Raw genomic sequence first — 23,666 nt, forward strand, 5'->3', positions numbered from 1 at the left:
AGTACTACAGAGGCATAAAATTCAAATGTTCCAAGAATACTTAATGACAATTTTAAAAATATCAATAAAAGAAAAAATGCAAAAAAATGCAAAACTATATAGTAAGCTAATTATGTGATATTATATCTCTTTCACAGAAATGTCAAAAATTGTTACTTCCAGATAATAGCATTATGGATATGTAATTTTTATTTTTTGATGCTTTCCAACTTTTCTATAAAGGATATGCATTATTTTGGCTGGGTATGATGGCTCACACCTGGAATCTCAGCACTTTAGAAGGCTGAGGCAGGAGAATTGCTTGAGATCAGGAGTTCAAGCCCAGCCTGGGCAATACATAGAAACCCTGTCTCTACAAAAAAAAAAAAAAATTTTTAATTAGCTGAGCATGGTGGCTCATGCCTGTAGTCCTGGATACTCAGGAGCCTGAGGGGACAGAACCATTGAGCCCAGGAGTTTGAATTGCACTGCTGCACTTTAGCCTGGCCAATAGAGAGAGACCCTGTCTCAAAAACAACAGAATATGCATTATTTTAAAATCAGAAATAATAAACATTTTTAAACTTACATATGTTTTAGATAAAGTTAATATCTCTAAAGGAGACTGTGCTCCACCAGCAAAACACATAATTGAATTGTCGTACACTAACCACAAGAGGTTAGATTATGCTGAGTAACAAATATATCCAAAAATTGTTGTGCCTTATAACAACAAACATTTATTTTTTGCTCATACTCTACATCCACTATGAACTGTCTAGTGGCTCTGCTCCACATTCCTCATTTTAGGATTGAGTCTGAGGAGTATGGTCATTTTCCAAGGTAAGGGTAAAGAGCTCTGGAGGTTCTCACACTGAAAATAAATGTTCCAGTGCAGAAATATATGTTAATTTCCACTCAACTCGTTGGCCATGAGTATCATGGGGCCAGAAAACGTAATCTGACTGTGTACCTGAAATTTATTTGACAAACAGAACTAATAAGGATCTCCTATAAGTACAAATTCATCCCCTCCACCACCACCACCAGCAGCAACAAAAAACTGGAGGGATTTTTACGGTAGTGTTTTTTAAAATGCAAATCACGATTCACTGGTTGATCTTGAAATCAACTCAGTGGTCTATGACCAATAGTGTTTAATAGAATGGAAGGGAACAGAAAATGTCAGAGCACATTGAATGTGCAAAAGGTAAATATTATGATATATTTGGTATACATATTTCGAATAAATACAGATGTGTCACAATGTAAAATTTATTTCTTCCTGTGGGTCCTGTAAAAAAAATTGAAAGTCATTTTTCTATAGGAGTCCCAACTAAGCCAGATATATGGAAACATAACAATTTGCATACTAGGTTTTTCTAGTCCAGTGCCCTATGACTCTGTGAAAGGCTGGGGGAATCTTGTATCAATCTCAAAGAACTCAGTCAACTTTTTACTCTTTTTTAATAGTATGGTCTCTCAGTGATAAATCAGTCAAGAAATATCATAAAGCAAATTCAATGTTTAGCATCCTTCAAGTGGTAAGGGTATAATTACATTTTATTTCTCCTAAAATAAAAAAAGTCAAGTTTCCAAAGTTTTTCTTAATTCCGTACAGCCTCATTTTATTTTTTTAAGGAATAGATATACTTCTTATATTAATTCAAATGGCATCCTTGACGAGGATGAATTGTAATATAATTTTTTTTAGTTTGTATTGTTATTAACATAAAGTATTGTCATGTTTTATAAGGTGATGATTTTTATCAGGCTTACTATTTTTTGATGTTTAAGGGAAGAAATCACACTTCAAAACCATAATCGATTGCAAAATACCTTTTGTATGAGTATCTAACTCCTTACCACATGCTTAATATTGCACAATTTTAAATGTTTTATTTCTTATTTTCAACTGAGAAAATACAAATTTGAAATACGCTAGCTGTACATGTTTATGGGAAACATGTCATTTATCAATTTAGTTTCAAATTTTTCATTTCCAAAATAAATTCATCTTAACTCTTAGTTTCTATCACCCATGTGAAAGGTTTATAATTGCTTACTTAAATATACGAGCTCCAATCAGTGTTTTCTACCCTTCCCTCAAATAAACCGCCATGCTTTTTCCTACCTAGCCTTCATAGCACCACCAGTTCAAAAGCCAGCCTTTTGTTTCTACAGGAAAAATGCTTGCTGACCAGCCAAGAATAAAACACACCTCACATGGTACAATCTTCTTTTACCTCCCAGATGACTCTACTGCCATTTACTAAGGATGCCAGAAGAGGTTTCCTGAGGAAGAAACAATCAATGTGAATTAATACCATCCCGACATTCAGGAGACCCAAATAAAACATGACTATGTTTAAAAGAACGGAAAATAAAAAGACTATCCTCAAAAATAACTTGGTGTGCGATTTCTTACCATATAAAAGGAAGCTCTGGTATGGAAAAATGATAAACATCCTGCATTTGTTAGTAAAGGAAGCATTATATTCAGTTCGGTAACAGCAACTTTTTTAAAAGTGATGAGTCACAATATTCAGTTCCTTCCTGGCGTTATTCAGCTAGGTGTGGGTAAAAGAGGATAGTACTGAGAACTAGACTCTCTGTATCCCAACCAAGACCACTAAGACATTGCAGGAATTTGAGCAAGAAAACAAGCCTGGCTAGACTTCAGTATCTCCTCTGTAAAACCAGGGGCTGAGAAGATAAGCAAATTTGAGAATCTCTTCCATTTCCAATTGGCTACCGTTCTATTGTCTTAAATATTTTACCAATTATGTATACTAGTAAGTACATGGTTAATAATCAGCTTTCTAAAGCTGCAAAAAAAGTCATTCGTTTTCATTATTCAAACTGGATCCACTAGATCTAATGTGTTATGACTTCTCTATAATTAACATTTTATGATCAAAATTATAATATCTATCCCTAGTTCTATTACTTTTAAAGAGCTCCAAAGACATATACGGTAACATTCAGATCATTCTCTTTTCATAAGTTTTTTGATTGCTAAGCTATCAAGATGAAAAATAATCCCATGAAAATGTTCTTCCTTTTAAATGAGTAACAAGCACTTCAAAAATCCAACTGATTTCTTGCAGTATGTGGTTTAGGACTCCAACATATGAGATTTCTTAAACTATTTGACATTGTTTTCAACACACACAAAAAAAGTTAGCAAATGAATACTACAGTCAAATGTTGACTATCTGCCAAGTGGGATGACAAGAGAGAACTAGTACATATAACCTTAAATTGTGGAGAGTTGGGAAAGACATATAATTGGGCACTGGAATGTGTCTTATTCTTATATTTGAATAAAACTATGTCTGGCATTCTGAAAATTGACAATACTATACTTCCAACTGAGTAAAAAATGAAAACATCCTAGGAAAAAGCAACTCAAGAGAACTAAAAAACAATCTAATTAGTAAATATTTTGCCTCACATCTTAGAAAACAAGAACAATATGCAGTGTTTAAAAAGATATTTTAAACTCTGCTATGTTAGACTAGCATGACAAAGTGAATTACAAACATTGATACTGTCATTAAATATTTTGAAAAATTCTTGCAGAACAGATCTCTAAAAGGGGTCATGTTGTATAAACTCAAGACAGTATTGTTATCAAGTTTGCTTCCTACAAAGCAGGAGATTCATGAGGTGGGAAACTTTCCTATCTCACTGTTCACTCCAAAGTCAGTTGGTTACGTTCTGTTATACAGACTTTCAGATTCAATGGTGTAAAGCAGAAACAGCTGCACTGGACTTCTTTCATCCTGAAAAACAGACATTTCTCAAGCATGTGCCAAGTGCAGTCTTATAATTACAGTATGTCAGACTTTATCCAAAAGGAGATGCTCTTATTTTACTACATCATCCAAATGCTTTTCAGAAGAAATTGCAAACAAGATCCCCAGAGCCACATATTGCTTGGTCCAAAATGTTCACTACATAGTAGAAGTAATAAAGCAGATATCAAAATGACTCTTGTTCCTTTCTATAATTACAGGTGCTTTAGAATATTGTCAGATTAACACTGAATGGGATACCTCTACAACTCCATAGCCTATATTGCTGGGAAGATTAGAAGAACAATAATACTCAGAGCTGGAAGTAAAAGAATTCTCAGAGCAGGGGGAAGAAAAGTGCTCTGACAGAGGTAGGTGCCTTTCAGAGAAGGATATACTTTACACAAATGAGGAAGAGTGGCCTCTTGAACACTGTGCAACCCCTTCTATTTGTATCCACAGTAATCTATGAGTTTGGGCACTTAGACTAGACTGACAAGACAGGCCCCAGGTAGCTTCCCCACTAGCAAAACCCAAGAGAAGAAGCAGCCATATCCAATAAATAAGACACGAATACATTGCCCAACTTTATAATTATTGGGGGCAAGCTCCAGATAGTTTTAAATACAAAATTGCAAACATGAAAATAGGCAACAAATAAGAGTGAACAAATATCAGTAAAAACCAGCAACATGAAGAAAAACCATGAACTCAATGAATACATTAACAGCCATAGAAACAGTTAATAACAGTAAAAGGACTCAGTTAAATCTAATTGATATATTCAAATATATATGTAAGAATATTAGTGAATAAAAAGAGAAAATCAATTAGTATCTTAGAAAATTAAAAACTTAATAATGGATATAGTTGAAGATGGAAATAGCTAGATGGAAAATCAAGTTGAAGACTTCTACCAGATTACAATGCAAAAGAACACAGATTTTACAAAATATTTCAGAAGAATATTCAGAAGAAAAAACTAAAAAGAGACATATGGAGAAATATAGGAGAGAAACGGTAAAGGAAAAAATTTCAGTGCTAAATTAACATTTGAATCTTCAAACTGAAAAAGCATTACAAATATCAAGCTGCTTGAATAGGCAAAAAAAAAAAGACCTATTTCATATTTTTGTGAAAAGTTATAATTCAAATAGAGCAAAAAAATCCTAAGTGTTTGGGGGAGGGGCAGGATGCCTAAAAAGAAATAAATTTAAATTGTCTAGAGACTTCTTATCACAAAAGTGAAGCTAAAAAACAATGAGGGGGTAACTGATACCAATCAGCCATTAATAGGAAAATATGTTTTAGTTAATACGTAGAAATGTAATTATAACAATTATGATATAAATAGGATTATAACTTCCAGAGATGACTGGTAGAAAAGGAAAATAAAGTAAACAATTCCAAATAACAGAAAAAATCATTATAATAAAAAACAAGTAAGCATGGTAAAAACAGAAAACATAAGTAAACTTCAAGGAAAAAGTCCAAACATATTAGCAATCATAATAAAGTTTAATGGGTTAAATTTGCCTATTTGGGATCCAGAAAAATTTGAAATTGTGTTTTTTAAAGTCTTTGTATGTGCTGTTTACAAGAAATCCACCTAAAACTCAGTGACAGAAAATGTTGAATATAAAGGGGCAGAAATATAATTTACTAGGTAAATACTAATAAAAGAAAATAAATATAGTATGAAAAATAGAATTCAAAGCAAAAGTATTAAACAGGATCAAAAAGGAGTATTTCATATTTATATAAGATGCACTTCCTAAGAAATAAGTTATGAAACTGTAACCATTTTAATATTTTGTCATGAACATTTTCTATAAAGTTATTTACTTTCTATATTTTCTATTATCTCTAAAGACACATTTACTGTTAAACATCATTTTTAACACTGCTTCATAATCAATACAAAAGGCAACGTTTTCCCTAATAGTACACATTTAGGATTTTTTTTTTCTAAAATACAAAAAAATTGCACTTTCATCTCCATCACCAGCAGAAATGCTCACCTGAAGAGTAATGACCTCCTCATTTCCCAATTCAATAGCTCCCTCACCCATACTCTCGCACTTCCCTCCTTTGTCTTCCTCTGCTTAAAAAATCACACACTCTTAATCACTCTTCTCATGCTTTCTCATATTCATCTCTTAAAAGCTATCCTTTCTCCTGATTGGTCATTTTCTTTTGGCCTTTTTGTTTTTGGCAGACTATTGACAAATGTATTCTTAGCCAACTGATCACTGCCCCTCATCCAGAAAACACAACATCTTCCCCTGCTCCAGTGATTGCTCCCACTCAAGGACTTCAGTTCGTGCATACTGAAATATCTTATTTCCTATTTCTCCACACCTAAACCTTCCATTCCTACTAGGCAAGTTATATTGAGTCCCTTAAATAAGCCATTTCCATTCATAGTTCTAAGGCTTATCTGAAAACACACCTTAATTTGTGGCTTATAGATTAATGTTCAGGGTCTAGGTAATAAACACCACAAACTTACAGAAACTTGGTATAAGTAATCTGTATATGCAATCAAGAAATGGGAGGCAAAAGGGAACAGAAATAGCTATGAATATCAATGCATATATATGCCTCTGGTAAACCCACAAGCCTGAAGGTTAAAAACAATTGTGAACCAGGCCTATATTCAGCTGGTAGAAAGCAAGGTTGCTGTACAGATTGTGTATGCACATTTGTTTTGACTGGATCTGAACCCACTCCAATTGGCTGATGTTCTGGCTTTTCTGATTGTTTAATATTCTAAGCCTCACTCCCGTTTGTGAGCACTTACAAAAATTACAAAAGGAATGAGTCACTGAACACTCTGCAGTGCTTGCTAAGTGTCAAAAATAGATCATATAAAACTAACCTGTACTTCTTTGATAGCTGTACTAGGCTGACATCAGGGGAATACTGTTCGTGATAGTTCAAAAATGAAAATGAATTAATGTCAGTTGGATATAAGACTATTTAAATGGCCCCCTAATGAAGAATAACACCTGATGTCAGCCTGGTAGGAGGTTTCTGGTGGTATGTTTTAGAGTTCTATGCTTTTCCCTGTCTAATTGGTTATTCATAATTTGAATGAGGGAGATGATGGCTTGCAAATTAAATTTCTAGACAAAGCAAACCCTGAAAGATGACTAACTGATGGAATAGAAGACTTTGGACAAAAAGAATATCTTAACTGAATAAATAATAGACCACTGCAACAAGGCAAAATTCAAAAGAAATACAAAACTTCTGGGATCCAAAATTTGGATTGTAGAATGCTCGTTAGGAAAAAAGTGGCTTAACAGCAGCAGGTCTGAGTTGACTAAATGGTCTTAGCTGATGCCAAATTGAATTCATTCATGTGAACTGGCTGTCAAGAATTAATTTGCTCTTGAACTACATTGAGGAAAGAACAGGGCTACATCCTTTCTATTAAGCAACCAATGGCCAGAGATATCAAAACTGAATGTGTTTAGGGAAGGCTGACCAGAGTGGAGATATAAATACAAACCATCTCAAAGAAGTCGTTTCAGAATATGATGTCCCACTTGGGGCATATATTAGCTGTCTTCAAATGCTGGGAACATGGAAAAAGAAATAAGGCTTGTTTCTGTCACTCCCAGAGTACACAACTAGGTCTAAAGCCTGGAAACGCCAGGGAGAAGTTTTTCAGTTTAAGAAAAAAGTTTTCAATAGATGGGGATTTCCCTAAAATAGAAAGTTTCCCATCATTGGAGGTGTTTGGTATTGGAAAGTATGCTCAATATGTATGCTATAAGGAGGGGTGAAGGCATCAAGTATTGTTGGGATAAACAATATTCATATCACGAACAACAATTTGTAGGATACTGCCAGCCCTATGACTTGTGTTAACTAGAGTGTGTCTAAACAGAAACATTTGTTCAAACTGAAGCATGCTTCAAAAGGCTGGGTCAAGCCCCATCTCCTCCATGAAGCAAATCATGACAAAAACAGATCATATCTTCCACAGTGCTTACCTCTAGCATTAGACCATATGGAACTCAATTAAACAGAGTGTTAGTTTGCTTTCTAAAAATTGTATTTAAAATAGTCCATCTCACAACTGTATCATAAGCAATCTGGCTATGGCTTGCCTCGATCTACTAAGTACCTAATGGCCACTGAAATTAAACTTGTCTACTCATTGCTCCTCTTGTTTTCTTATGGCATATATTCAATGTTTTTACAGCTGACAATACCTCCTTGCTGCAAAAGTGATGAAATATACAGTAATGACTATTTGGGAGTTCCTGGTGGTGCCTCTCCATCTTGATAGTTTAAAATTTCTATATTTTTCCATTTAAAACTTCTCAACTCCCTATTGAAAACAATGGTTATAAAAACTGAAATCCATTCTTACAGCTTTTGATGAGAGCAAAATGTGCCTTTTTCTCCCTGTTTTTACATGAGAACCTATCAATAGATGGCTCTGAGAAAACAGAAATCCCAGGAAAAGAAAAATTCGAAAGGAAAAAAAGCCAAATTTTAAAATTCTCTAGAGTCTACAGTAATAGACAGTAGCAAAGTAGTGCACTCTAAAGAACCAGGGCTACATGTCTTCATTGCAACTTGAAAAGTCTGCAGCTCTATACCGTCCTGATTACCTGAGGACACTTCCTTGAGTAAAACAGGTTTGTCCTGTCTAAGCATTGGCAATACTAAAACAACGAAATTTTTAAAAAGGAAAATGTTCTCCTCAGTTAACTTTATGATAAATGCTAATCCTTAGGGATAAAATGAAAGAGTAGATAAGGTAGAAAGCATAAACACATTTAGGTTTTAAATTAAGTCATTAGTGTTCAAATCAAGTTTGAAAATGTAAAAATATAATTGCTTCTCTAATCTCGCTTAGGCTCTTTAGGCCAAAGGCTCAAAAATATGACAGGTTACTAGAAAGGAGATTTGGAACTCAACTTAGCAACCATATCCAAAGTGGCATAGAATAATTTAAAATGTACATTTATTAAATTAGTCAACCTTAGCATTTAATAATGTCATAAGTCTGGCCAAAAATGTCCAATGTGAAATTACACTCTCCACCTGAAAATTAAAAATATTTAGAGGCACAGTTAAGGAAACACACATACGTAAATGGCTATAACTATTCTACAGAGGCAACTGGACACTCATTTAATTAATTTAGAATGAATCAGAGGTCAAAAATATTCATTTTTTCCAGTATTCTGAGATGTATAGTCTAAAAGTAATTGATTCTGATTCTCCCAGTGCCTCCACAGCTTTATTCTATAAAGCCTCAGTTCATTCAATTCAATTATGGTGTTTTTGTTTTATTTTTAGCTTAATAGACTACGTGGTTAGTCTAAATACCATGTAAAAATTTATGTACATTACATACACAGACTTCACCACAGTTTTGAGGAGAACATAGATTTGACCACATATTCCAATTATTAGCCTTCACATTACTGGGTATGAAACAATCATCAACCTGCTCAAAGTACTCTACTATAAGCAGCAATTGATTAGGGCTGGGAGCCTTGTGATATGACAACCAGTCATGGCATCCAGAGAATCTAAGGGGAAACTGACTAACAAACTGAGTGCTCGAGGACAGGAATCATGTCATATTTAGGGCTGCATCCCTAGCACCTCATCTAATCTATGGAAAAGGCTGAATAAATATTTGTTGAATGGATAAATTGATGCATATCTATACTGTTACAGCAAATCTGGACTGCAGAAGCATGAAGGCACCTGCTGAGAAGGCAGTGGATGCTGAAACTCGGGGCAGTCTTCTTAAAACAAAAACAAAAACAACAACAACAAAAAAGCCTCCACAATTGCTAAATCCAGGAGCTCACCACAAACCACTTGCAGTTACAAGCAAGACCTGAGGATACCCTCAGTCTCACCCAACCACCACAGTGACCACAACTGTGCCATTACAGCAAAGACTGACAGCCTCATGGACCCCAGAATCAACACCTACGGCCACAAAGCTTTACCTCAAAAGCTTCTGTTAGAGCTGCCACTGCCCTGCCACCTTCAGCAGATACCTTTCTCCCGCATTCTCAGTTCCCTCTCCCAAGTACTAGGTGGATAATGGCTAAAATCTGGATTTGCCTCTGCTCCAGGTCCTCAGTTATATGAAGAATATTCTCACCTAAAGAAGCAACAAGCTTTCCAAAACATAGGGATTCAAATGTAAGTGTGAAAAAGCTTAGGAGAATATTACTTATGATAATAACTAATTTGAACTAATCTGAATACTTTGTATCTGCCAGCCCTTATGCCAAAGGGTTTATGTGCATTGTTTTATTTAACCCTTCTGACCATACTATGAAGTAGGTCCTCTGAATACACACTTGACACATAGCAAATTAAGCTTTAAAAGGTCAAGCACCATGCACAAAGTCACACAAGTGGTAAATGTCAGAGCCACAACCATACAACACTCATAATCTTAGCTATTACTCTATATGGCCTCAATGTATTAGAGCATGTAACTATTTTTTTGCATTCACAAGGAGTAATAATATTTTCTGCTTTTTAGAAATAATTATTTCATTTTCACCAGATATTACCATCTCTAATTAGTGTCTAAGTACATCTGGCACAACGTGTACTTTATGAATTATAGGAACATGAATTAATCACATTCTAACAATCATTATCTCTCACTTGTATGGGAATTTGGAATTATAATTCCAAATGTTTCCATATACAAAGCATGTATCTAAGTATTCATTTTTGCATCATAAAAATAATACATGTATTTAAAAATACATATGAGAAAACAAAGAAAAGCATAAAAAAGTCTACCATCTCACAACCCAAACACAACTGTTAACATTTTGGGAAACATGTAATTTAGAGCTCGAAAATATAATTTGATTACTCATATAAACATGATTTCCAACAAAAAGCCATAATTCAAATTTAAAATTTTTTTTCAAGTGTTGGAAAGACCAATGAAAAAAATTTTTTTATATAATTTCCACATAGAAGTCAAAGATAAATTTGTTTAGTCATCATGAAAAAGAGTTTACAATTTGTTTGGAAGAAAAAGCTGTTATTACTCACCATTCACAGTAACAACCATCTTCAGTGAACATTCAAGTATGTTGCTATGGTTTCAATGTGTCCCCTCCAAAATTTACATGATGCCAATGTGATTGTATTAAGGGGTAAGGCCTTTAGGAGGTGATTAGGCCATAAGGGCTCCTCCAATATGAATGGGATTAAAGCCTGGTAGGGTTTGCCTGTGTCCCACCCAAATCTCATCTTGAATTACAGCTCCCATAATTCCAATGTGTTGTGAGAGGGACCCGGTGGGAGATAATTGAATCATGGGGATGATTTCCCCCATACTGTTCTCATGGGGTTGAATAAGTCTCAGGAATCTGATGGTATTATAAGGGGAAACCCCTTCCACTTGGCTCTCATTTTCTCTGTCTGCCACCAGGCAACATGTGTCATTTGCCTTCCACCATGATTATAAGGCCTTCCTATCCACATGGAACTGTGAGTCCATTAAACTTTTTTTTTTTTTTTAAATAAACTACCCAGTCTCAGGTATGTCTCTATCAGCAGTGTGAGAACAGAATAATACAAAGCTGTTATAAAAGAGGTTTCAGGCAGCTTTCAGCTGGCTTTCCCTTAGTCTTCCACCATGTGAGGACGCAGTGTTTCTCTCCTCTGGAGGGTGCAGCCATGAGGCGCCACCCTGGAAGCAGCCTCCACCTGACAACAGAACTGCCAGTGCCTTGATCTTAGATTCCAGCCTCCAGAACTGTGAGGAAATAAATTTCTGTTCTTTATAAATTACCAAGTCTCAAGTATTTTGTTATAGCAGCATAAAATGAACTGAGATATACCTCAAATGGAATCTTAGGAATAAATAAACTCTACATTTCTCAGTAAACCGATTTCCTAAAGGATCCAATGACTTCATGCTGACTTAAACTCTATATAGAGATGCTCTCAGATGCAACCCTTTAGATGTTCCATGATGGCCTATAATGGTGCTTTTAACTAAGAAAAATATACAAATGGCAAAATGAAAGAGAACTTTGCAAGCACACCTGTCTAACTCTCCTTACTGCAGGCTTTTCTAAGCTTCCAGCATCTCAGTAAGTTGGTGGCAGGCTGGACGAGAAGCCATTTCCCGGCCCAGGGTCTTCTTGGCCTTTATTTAGTATTTGACATGTCAATATTAACATTATCTAAATAGTAGTGTAGAAATGACACATAATTTAGATTATAGGTACCTATCGCTCACACTTCACACTCACATGTTTGCTGTCGTTACAAAAATACAAAAGTTTGAATTAGGTTCCAAGTGCTTCTGCTTCCATTAAGAGCTCTGCATCTTACTTTCCCTTTTCAACCCTGCTCCCTCCCCATTCCATAGGCACCCAAGTAGGAGCTCTGCCCATTCCTATACCACTCTGGTTAAAACAATTATCATGTTGCTATGAACTGAAAGCTGCCCTCCCAAAAATCATGTGTACAAGCCTTAACTCCCAACATGGTGATATTTGAACACAAGGCCTTTCGGAGGTAATTAGATAACAAGACTGGTGCCCTCAGGACTGGTAGGCCCTTATAAATAGACAGAGAGCTTGTTTTCTTTCTCTTCATCATGAGAAAAGAACAAAAATATCACTCTCTGTAAGCCAGAAATAGAGCCCTTTCAAAAGCCAAATTGGCCGGCACCTTGATCTTGGACTCTCTAGCCTCCAGAAACATGAGAAATAAATTTCTGTTGTTTAAGCCACCTGCTGTATGGAATTTTACTTTAGCAGCCTGGGCTAACTGAGACACATATCATCCCTAGTTGATATTTCTCTTTATCTCATTTCAAAACTCAGCCTAGTGTTGCTAGCTAACAAGGAATCTGAACAGGGAGAAAAAAAGTAAAAGAGCTGTAAAATGATCCAAAGGCAAACTGCCAAAGAGAACAGGTGATGATCAATAGGGAAACGGTGGAGAGCAGCCTGATTCTCAGGACCCTGGGTATTTACCTTCTCCACAATGCTTCTCTCTGGGATAATCTCTCCCCACTTGTTGCCAAGACATTACTTCAAACCACACTGAACACTTTCTAAAGATTAATAAACAGTATTATGTCAAACGACAATCAAAAATGGTTTAAGAAATCCAGTGATACATCATGCTATGCTTGTTGAGGTTTTTAAATTTAAATTAGAAGCATTTTGCCTTCTACATTGTTCAAGGTATTTACAAAATATTATTTTTTAATAATGAATTGAAGGGAGTTTTTCATTTTTAAAAAAGAAACAGCAGATTGGCTATTAATAGACTCTCTGAAACAGACTTTAGCAACTTTTTGTCGGAATCCCCTTTACCTAAGATAGCCAACCACTTGGTAGACACTTAATAGTTATTTGATGAATGGCTGAACACTAACAAGGAATGTTCCTCCCTGTTTTATCTTTAATATTCCATCTTCTGAGTACTGCTGGAAAACACATGCCTATACATACCCTATAAGTGGAACCAAACTCTCTCTTCCTAATAAAGTTGCAAAATACGTATACAACAAGGTCTAAAAATGTTAAAGTATATTAATTTAATATTTTAATAAGTTGTTTCCATTGAATCACCTATGAATTTAAAGGTTCTCATAAAAATATAAAAATAAGCTTTGAGTGCTTTTATTTACTCCATTACGTAATTAATGCAAAAGACTAAAATTCCAAAGAATCTTTTTAAAAGAACTTTCTAAAAAGCTCAAACTTCACTAGAACATTTTACTTTGAATTAAAAAAACCTTTTTCTTGGTCCTTAGTCTTTTCTTCTCGACACCAATGAGTACACAAACAAACAGTTAAGGGGTAGCATAACACTGCAATCATGGCTAAATTGACCTAGATGAAAACAAGACAAGTCCAAACAAAAACTAAGCACTGAATCAAACACAAGCATCTGGCAGGATTCCCAGAAGGTCACTAAGCTTGGACTTCAGAAAATTGTCAATGTTTCCTGAAATTTTCAAAGATTTATCTGAGTATTTCACTGGTAAAAACGAAAATGTCCAAGAAACAACAAGGAGAAAAAATTATATTGAATTCTTTGAAGTGACAAAGGTGAAAAAATTATCTTTTTCACAACTGATAACTTCAGATTTATTTTCTTGGCATTGTAAACATATTGCTTTCAGTGCTCTTTAATTAAAGAAATATTTTAAGTAAATGTCCCTGAAATTAAACTGGGATAAGTGGAACAGGTATAACTATAGTATTCCAGTGGTATTCTGTAAGTTGGATTGTGCATCTCTTTGTCAACATTATCTGATTTTTTGGAATGCAAGACAGTTGAATGAAAAGTGTACTAAGTAGGATTAAAGTACTAAAAAAATATGAATTGTTATCCAGTGCCACCACTAACTCTTCATGAGCCCTTGGCTAAGAATGACATCTCCAAACCTGTTCCCTCATTTATATTAAGCAAATTCTAATATCCCTAACCATTCTAAAAATTCTATGAGTACATGAGAATCCCATGGATATAGTGTGTAGATATGTTCCAGGGACTCTCTTTATAAATGACATGATTACTTTACTCTTTTCACAATAAATTTCAAACATTCTAACACAGAACACAGTCTAAAAAACTGTTCTCAGGTGATTCAAATGTCCAGTCAAGTGGGTTAACCAGTGGGTTAAAGCAGTGATTCCCTAGGTGTGGTCTCTGGCCAGCCACAGTAGCATCAACTGGGACCTTACAAAAATGTTGTTCTAAATTTATTATTTTCTGAGAAACTTTAAGTACTTCACTTATTCTGAGACAAATTATCCCATTAAATAAAACAGAAAAATCATGGGAACACCAAATTAATAACCTAAATTACTATTTCCTTTTAGGATCTCACTTTCAGAGGTGAAAACAGAAAAGAGAGCTTCAGCTTAAAGCATTCATTAAGGCCCAAAGTAAAATAATAGCAAATTCTTATTAAGCACTTACTATGAGCCAGGCACTGTTTTAAGAACTTCACATATGTTAACTCATTTACTCCTCACAACAGCCCTACTGAGGTAGGTTCTACTTCCCCAATTTTACCAATGAGGAAACAGAAGCAAAAGTGATTATGTAACTTGTCCAAGTTTAAACAACTAGAAAGTAATGAGGTCAGGATTCAGGGCTAGGCACTCTGGCTGCAGAGTACCTTGTCTTTAACCAAGAGTCTATGCAGAAAGTTGGGGAATTTAGCCTCATGGTTCATTTTCTTCCTATGAGACTGGACCACGTACCAGAAATAAACATTTCAACTTTGTTTCTCACAAGAATAATAATGAAGCAAACTAAAGAATTACTATTGCATGCTGAGAAATATAATCCAAAGATAATAAATACAAAATAAAAACACGTATCCATTTCCTGTGATAGGCCTTACACACAACAGTTTCAAGATTGACCTTAATAGTAAAACCATCCACTATGGAACAAAGAGGGCCCTGAAAATGAACCTAAATGAATGCCAGGTAACCCTCATCAGAACATTTCTAAGTGAGCCAGGTTATGTAAACCAAGCACAACTTCTTTATGATTATATCTGCTCTGGACCCTATACCTATGAGAGGAGAATCATAAAGTCACTGTGGGGCATTGCAATATTGATCATTCCTAGTTGGCCATTCACTGCAAGCAGTGCTGCCCCATCTGTCACTCTGAATTGCAACATCATAGACTCTCTTAGCTTTTCAGTTAAGTTATCCAGAACACATCATTTGATTACTGAGAATCTGAACTTGCTCCTATATGTCTCCATTTTCCCCATCAACAGGTATGCCTCTGACCTTCTTTTTCATCCCCACAGCTACTCCTCTTTCCACGGTGAGTCAAATAGAAAACCCTATTTATAATAAATTGGAATTACATTTAGTTTAATAACATTAAATTCTAATTCTAATCATTTTAATAATATTAAATTATAATTTTTAAAGTATCCTAATGAAGATCTGATTTCTTGAATGGAGGACTTACTAAAGTGCTTAGATGCCGGAACTTGCTTTATGTTTAGTCTTATAGAAGTCATATATGATTGGTAATTGGCAGGTTACAACCTCTTGCATTTAAAGATGCCAGATGAGTCATAAAAGGCATTCTCAGTAATACACTATTCAACTTATCGCTAAAATAAAAGAGAATGGAAATTAATTTCAAAGTACAGATCATTTGGCATCTTTTTTGGCATTAATACCATAAATATTTTCACTAGATCTACTTGGTCCTAAGAGGATAATAGAGATCAGTTCCAATCAAATAATGTGAAAGGAATTGATTGTATGCGTGTGTGTGTGACTTGAAGCATTTTGAAATTATTGCAGCTAAGGAAGAAAAGGACTCATTACCTCACCTACTCTTTTTGCCAGTTTAGGCTTGTCCTTGCTCTGTGTCCTCATTTTGCTTTCTCTTATATTTTCTTGAACAAATCATGATGTAACTGGATAGGGTTTCCTTTATTCACTCTGTTAAGAACCTAAGAAACACCAGATAGTACTTCTAAACTAGCTTTCCTGGAGACTACACCATGCCACTTTTAGATGCTCTCTCATTTGGATTTTCTTTTATAAAGAAAAGTATTCTGAAGAACCAGATTTTACGGCTATTTAAATATGAATGTTAATACATTATAAAGGCTACCAGAAGGTGAAATCCTTCACCACAGTGACTAAAAAAAACCTAGGCTATTGATTTGAAGCTAATCTAAAACTTTTTCCAGAAAGTTCCATATAAAGTATGTAATCAAATTACAAGGATAATTTGAGGATGTCCATATAGTCGCCTTCTAAGAGTGCAGTTGATATTTAAATAAAAATCTAATCATGTATCAACATAGATATTATTTTAAGGTGGTTGAGGATTATGTTGTTTTATGGTGTGTATACATGAGTTTGTATTTTGAGCTAACAAATATTTAACTTACTATGCTAGGCACTTTAGAAGCATTATTTAACTCTGACAACAATGTGAATTATGAGGTAAGTGTACCAGTACGCCCCACATTTCACAGATGAGGAAAATGAGGCTCGGAGAAGCTATGCAACTATCCAAGAGCACAGAGAAGCAGAAGAGCAGGTCTTGAACCCAGGTCTGCCTCAGACCAAAGTTCCTGTTCCTAACCACTATCTAAATTTCCCCCAAATTCTCTAAATACAAGCTTAGTACCTAACCCTTAACAAGTTTATATACCTCAGTCACAAATTGGCACAGAAAAAAAGCAGTTTGGAAAATAAATGTTCTCTGTACAGAAAGTCTTGGTACAGTTAGCCCTGTGTTCATTGCAGCACACATGTGCTGGGATTGGAGTCATGCCTATTCTAGATTTTCTTATCCAATGTCAGATTTCTAATCCATTTAAGCCCATTTGCAAAGTCATTCTATTTTTGTACTAATGGCTTAGAAACAGCTGGAACTATTTTAGCCAAAATTTTGAAATCTCAGATATCTATAAAAAGAAAAAAAAAATGGTCCACTTCAATAATCCAGAGGCCTGCAACACTGAATTCCCTTTCACTAAAGAGAATTGGCATGAATCCCTTAAACCCTCAACTACTTTAGGAAAAGAAAAAATACTGCATATGAGTTCTGTAACCTGCACTGATGACAGTGATGATCCAGGAACATTTCATCAGGGGTCAAAGATTCCTGTTATTACAGCTGGAAGACTCGTGTATATTTCTTCCTTGGCTTCATTTCAACTTTTAGAAAAGGAAAAATTCCTATTCTCTCCTAAAGCAAGTATACAAATTCTACTGCTTAAAAATTATTCGGTGATGCTTAAGTCTCCCCTTTATAAGATCTTTCAAAGTCCCCAATATGCTTTTTTTTTCAATATGGGCAAAACTCTGCTAATAAATAACTAAGGTTTTTCTGAAAAGTGGTCTGTTGCCTCCTCCCTTGGTGAAGGGAAAATTGCAGGTGTCTTCTCTGATTAAGTAAGGTCCAACCCAACAGTTTCCAAACTTGAGCAAGCACTAGCATCACCTGGAGGGCTCATTAAAACACAGGTTTCTGGGCCCCAACCTCAGGGTTTTAGGTTCAGTGGGTCTAGGGCGGAGCTAGAGCCCTAGATTTTGTTTGTATTTCTCAAAGTTACCAGGTGCTTGCTGCTGCGGGCCAGATGCCACACAGCGAATCACTGCTGTAGTTCGCTGCTTTCTATACTCGACTGCACGTTGGAATCACCTGAGAAAAGTTTTAAATATGTTAATGCTCAAAGTCCCACCCCCAGAGATTCTGAGTAATTGGTCTGGGGTGCTGCTCAAGCACCGATTTTTTTAAAGGTCCCGGAATGAGTCCATAATGCAGCAGCCGTAAAGAACCACTGGCCCACTCAACACAGCCCCAGACCCACAGCCCTGCGCGCTCAGCGCCACGTGTGGACGCTGGAGACCCTTCCAAGAAGCTAAAAGCTGAGGGTGGGGTTGAGCTCAGGGGAGTAAATCAACGCACGTTATCGTACTCAGAAGCCAAACACTCCAAGGCAGGAATCTGCACCCAGAGAACCTCCCAAGATTCATTAACATGAAGTAACTTTGCAAGACAAATCCTGACATCTCAGCCTCCAGCTGGGCGCGGAATTCACCGGACGGTTCACCAACTGCTTTGGCGCAGGGAGAAGACTGCACCCCCAGGAAACCCAAAATGCCAAATTGCAGCCCCTGGAGAGCCAGCCCTGAGGCCCCCCGAGATGTCATTCTGGCAGCGAGAGGGGAGTAGGAGGTGTCTCCTTACCTGGCGCAGCGTCCAGGCTCGGGGTTGCCGTCGCAGCCAGCTGAGTGTTGCGCCAGGGGGACAGGTATGTTCCAGGCAGTGGCAAGCCCAACCCGAGCAAGACCTGCGCTGAAACGGATTGGCTGCCCTCCGCCCGGAGTCCGTTCTCCCTGCAGCGGCCAGTGCAGAGCGCAGAGGCTCAGAAACTCGCTCTCAGCCCCCTGGAGGCGGAGCCCGGGAGATAAGGTTCGCGCTCCCCACCCGCCCCCTTTCCTTGGCCGAAGACCAGAGGGTGGATTTTGGATCTGGATCTTGAAGGGCGAACTGCTAGTGTCGCCCTGGTGGAAACACTCAGTTCAAATCCTGCTAGCATCAGAAAATGCACGATTGAGGATTGAAAACGAGGGTGAAGGAGGACCAGGGAAGCGCGAGGAGAGAGGCAAAATAAGGGACTGCCAGGAAAGCAGGAAAGGCAACTCAGTTGAAAGGGCAAGCACTAAAGGAGGCAAAGACTTGGGCAACACCAGAGCATCGCCTGCACTGATCGAAGGAGGCCTGCCTCCCTTGCCCAAGAAGAACCCCCCTCTGGGGCTCCAAGGTACGTTGCAGCGGACTGATGTTCCTTGCTTTTAACCAAAAGTAAGAGCTGCTCCAAAACCTGAGGGAAGTTCACTTTCAAATAGTCAAGTAGGCAGTGACCTTTAAGGGTTTAGCGATTACAAAGGAAGCCTCGGAATAAGGTGACAGCCTTATGACAAGATAAAGATGCTGTCTGCTCTGCCCCTTTGAGTCCATTCTTCACAGAGCAGCCAGAAAGTTATTTAACATTCATATGCGTCCCCTATTACCTGCAACTTTTCTTTTCTCACCCTGCACCCCTCCTACCCCAACACACACAAGACCTGTTTGCCCTTTCTTATACACACCAGTGTGATCTCATCTCACTTGGCATTTCTTCTGCCTCCAAAACTCTGTCCCAGACCTTATCATAGTTGCCTGCTTCTGTTCATCAAATTCTCCACTCAAGTGACACTTTGAGAGTGAGTCCTTCCTGTACATCCCATCCAAATGGAATGCCCAACCCCACTTTGGTTTCAACAGATCACTTATTGCTATCTGAAGTTTTTCATATCTTCGTTGCTTGTGTGTTTCCTATCCAACTCAAGGTATGCCCTATGAGGGCAGGAAATTGGTCTTGTTCCCAGCTGTGTCCCCCGAGCCTAGAACAATACCTGGAATATACAAGGTGCTCGATAAATATTGGCTAAATGAATGTGTGAATTAATTTCTCCCTGTGGGAACAGGTTCACAAAGAAATGCCTTCTTCAATAACTAAATCTCACTTAATTCAGGTGTGATACAAACATCTTCAAATGATCATTTCCTGAATTTCCTTATTCATTCGTGTTAGATTCTACTGTTACAAAAACATGATAGGAGAACATTGCTTTGGATTTGGTAACATCTTCTTAGATATGACACCAAAAGCACAAGCAATTCAAGAAAAAATAAGTTAGACTCCATCAAAATTTAAAATGTTGTGCTTCAAACCACACTATCTAGAAAGTAAACAGCCCACATACTAAGAAAATATTTGCATACCATCTATACAATTAGATTCTTGCGTCCAGATATACAAAAATCTTACAACTCAAGAGTAAAAAGACAGTTTTAAAATGCACAAAGTATTTAGACGTTTCTCCAAAGAAGATCTACTAATGGCCAATGAGAACATGAATGAATGCTAAACGTAATTAGCCATTGGGGAAATGAAAATTAAAACCACAAGCAGATACACTTTATACCACTAGGATGGCTAAAATAAGAAAGACAAACAATAAGTGTTAGGGAGGATATGGAGAAATTGGAACACTCATATATTCCTAGTGGGCTTGTAAAAATGATTAAGCCACTTTGGAAAACAGTTTGCCATTCTCTAAAATGTTCAATGTAGAGTTAACTTATGACCTGACAAATTCATTCTTCAGTAGATAGCCAAGAAAATCAAAAACATATATCCACATCAACACTTCTATATGAATATTCATAGGAATGTTACTCAAAAAGCCAAAGGCAGTAACAACCCAAATGTCTATCAGCAGATGAATGGATAAGAAAAGTGTTATATCCCTACAATGGAATATTATTCTGACATAAAAAGGAATGAAACACTACATGCTAAAGCATGGTTGAACCTGAGCATGTTAGCTAAAACAAGCCAGTCACACACACAAAAAACACTTATTGTATGACTCTGTCAATATAAAATGTTCAGAATAAGCAAATCCATAACTACTTGAAGTATGTAGTAAATCCATACCTATAATACATGAAGTGCTGGTAGAAGGAAGAAATGGGAGTGAGTGTTAATGGGAATGGGCTTTGCTTTGGGGTGATAAAAATGCTCTGGAGTTCCTGCTGATAGTGACGATTTTGAATATACTAAAAACTACTGAATTGTTGACTTTAGAATGGTCAATTTTATAGTATGTGAATTATATATCAGTTTTAAAACACTGATTTGTACCATTTTAGTGGGTAAATTTTATGATGCATGAATTGTAGGTCAATAAAGATGTTATTAAAAATAAGAAATAAAATGCACTGGTTTTAACTGAACTGTAAAATATTCCTCTAAATTTTGTCATGGCTCTCTAGAGAACTATTCTTGTCCTAAGTGAATTCACAATTTTTTAAAACATGTCTGCACAATCGTTGCTTGATTTCATCATCCCCATTCCCAAAATATGCCATGTGGCACATACATACTTAGGGAAATATTCATAGGGTTCCTTTAAGACAACTCCTTTAATTGAAAAGAAGGAGAAGAAGAAAAAACTAACCTAAACTAGGAAACTGTTGTGATGGCATTTCGCAGACATAACCAAGGTTTTAAGTGAATTAACATTAAGAGAGACTGTATGGATGGGTTTGATCTGATCACCTGAACCCTTTAAAGCAGAGAGGTTTCCTCACAGAAGAGGAAGTTAGAGAGGCATGCTTTGGCTGGCCTCGGGGAAAGCTATCATCCATGTAATGAACTGCCTGCAGAGGTCACATGGTAAGGAACAGTGAGCAGCCTCTAGGATCTGAGAACCATCCCAGGCTGACAGCTTGAAGAACAACAGAGACTTCAGTTGTACAACCACAAGGAAATGAATTTTGTCAACAACCAGTGAGCCTAGAAGATGACCCTGAGCCTAGATGAGAGCCTCAGCCCTAGCCAACACTTTGATTTCAGCCCACTGAGACTCTCAGCAGACAATCCAGCATCACCATACTCAGACTTCTAGCCCATAGAAACTGTGATATGAACTATTTGTGATGTTTTAAGCTGCTAAATTTGTGGTAATTTGTTATGCAACAACAGAAAACTAATGCAGTTACCATAAACCCATATATTCTAGCAAGGTCTAAATTTCTTGAGCTATTTATTTTAGTAAAGAGAGTATCTTTTTATATCTGATTAATATTATTTAATTACTAAATACTTGTATGGCTTTAAATGTTTAAATTTACAAACTAGGAAAAAGAATATACTTGCCAAGTTAAACTTCCCAATGTTTGTTTTAGAACATTATTGTGCCCAAATTTACAATATTGTTTCTTCCTCCTCAATAACAGATATTTAAGTCATAGACCCCCAAAATTAGAACACAAGGGATCAAAAAAGCCCTTCATTTCCCTTACAGTCCTCTGTCTCACCTCTGCCTCATCCAAATGCAGGCTATCAAGATAGAAGATGCTGTTACATAAAGATTGGCTGTAATTGATATATTGCTCTCTTAGAAATACCTCTATCCTGATTCTTCAGGACTCCTCATTTCCCTGCTAAGGTAATAATTCTTCCTCTTCTTCAAAAGAATAAGCCTAAATGACTACTATATTATGGCATTTTAAGTCTCAAATTCTCAACTAAATTATATTTAATCAATCTACCACAGTGAACCTAAGCCACACAGCACCACTAAGAGCAGGTGTCACATCTACATTGTTTCTCATTATATTCCCATGGGAACAGTAAACAAATATTTATCGAATGAATACCTAATGTGACAAGTCCAAGGGAGAAAAACATCAATGTATATAATATTGAATAAATTGATGTTATTTATTCCAGGCACCAAGCTAGACTTTTGGGATGTAGCTATGAGCAAAAGCTCATTGTTCATAAAGCTCCTTTGATTGGATGTGTGTGAGTGTGTATGTGAAAAAATGGGAAATATTTGAGAATATTAAAGTTATTTGGCATAGTTTTTCTAAAACCTATAAACAGGACTAGCCCCTGTCCTCCCTCATGAAATGTCTAGTCTAGTGAATGAAATTTAACCCAGGACATAAATAGCTAACTCTAAAACAGTGGGCATTCACAAAGACAAGCAGTTCTCAAATGCTCTCTCTAGGTTTGCAGGAAGGGTTATCCCAAGAAAATATGACAATGTCCTCACTTTTTCCTCTAGCAATCCTATGTAAATGCAAAACTTAAATCAAGGATATTTGTGAAGGGAGTGAGAAGTAACAGAGGACTCTGCCATCTTATTTCCTTCCGTAGTTTCCACTGTGCTACTTTTGATCACACTAACTTCCTCAGGAGACAGAGAATTTGGCTTTTCTAACTGTCCAAGACTCCATAGTATCAGGCTTTAAGCCATCTTGTTTTGCAGGTTCTAGAATATCTCTAGAAAGGCCTTCTTTCTTCTTTCTCTTCTTTCAGAATGAGCTTCAGCTTAAACGTATCAATTTCCCCTAGGATCCTACTGAAGATTACAAGATGTAGCCAAGAAACTTCAATACCTTCACATTTTCCTTTTGCATCTCTGAAAGATTCAAGTGGTCTGAGTTCCCAATTACTACAAGCTACAGCTTAACAAGCTTTTCCCTTATTGCATAACAATAATGGCCAACTTTCCAGGCCTGGATGGAGGAGTCTTTTCTGCCTTCTATCTTCCTTTGACTGGGTAATTTTGCATGTTAAGCTCTGTAACTTGCAGTACCCTGCTTCTAGCCCTAACTTCTACATCGGTTAGTGCTCTCTGGTTGCAAGCACAAAAGCTGTTTATGTGTAATTTATTTTTTAAAAAATGAATCCTTTGGAAATATATGAGTAGCTCCCAGAAGGGCTGGAAAATTAAGTTTTGAAAAAGAGGCATCAGACAA

General features: G+C 36.6%; 1 protein-coding gene across 1 annotated transcript in view; it reads right to left on the reverse strand.

Annotated features, from left to right (window-relative positions):
• Nucleotides 1–18,754, reverse strand: part of COL21A1 (collagen type XXI alpha 1 chain) — a 189,281-nt gene extending 170,527 nt beyond the window's left edge. The window contains exon 1 of the mRNA XM_063707669.1: nucleotides 18,531–18,754. The gene's annotated coding sequence lies outside the window, so the exon portion shown is untranslated. The remainder of the gene's footprint in view (nucleotides 1–18,530) is intronic.
• Between the last annotated feature and the right edge of the window lie 4,912 nt (nucleotides 18,755–23,666).

This window comes from Gorilla gorilla, chromosome 5 (genome assembly GCF_029281585.2).
Source record: "Gorilla gorilla gorilla isolate KB3781 chromosome 5, NHGRI_mGorGor1-v2.1_pri, whole genome shotgun sequence".
Taxonomy (NCBI): domain Eukaryota; kingdom Metazoa; phylum Chordata; class Mammalia; order Primates; family Hominidae; genus Gorilla; species Gorilla gorilla.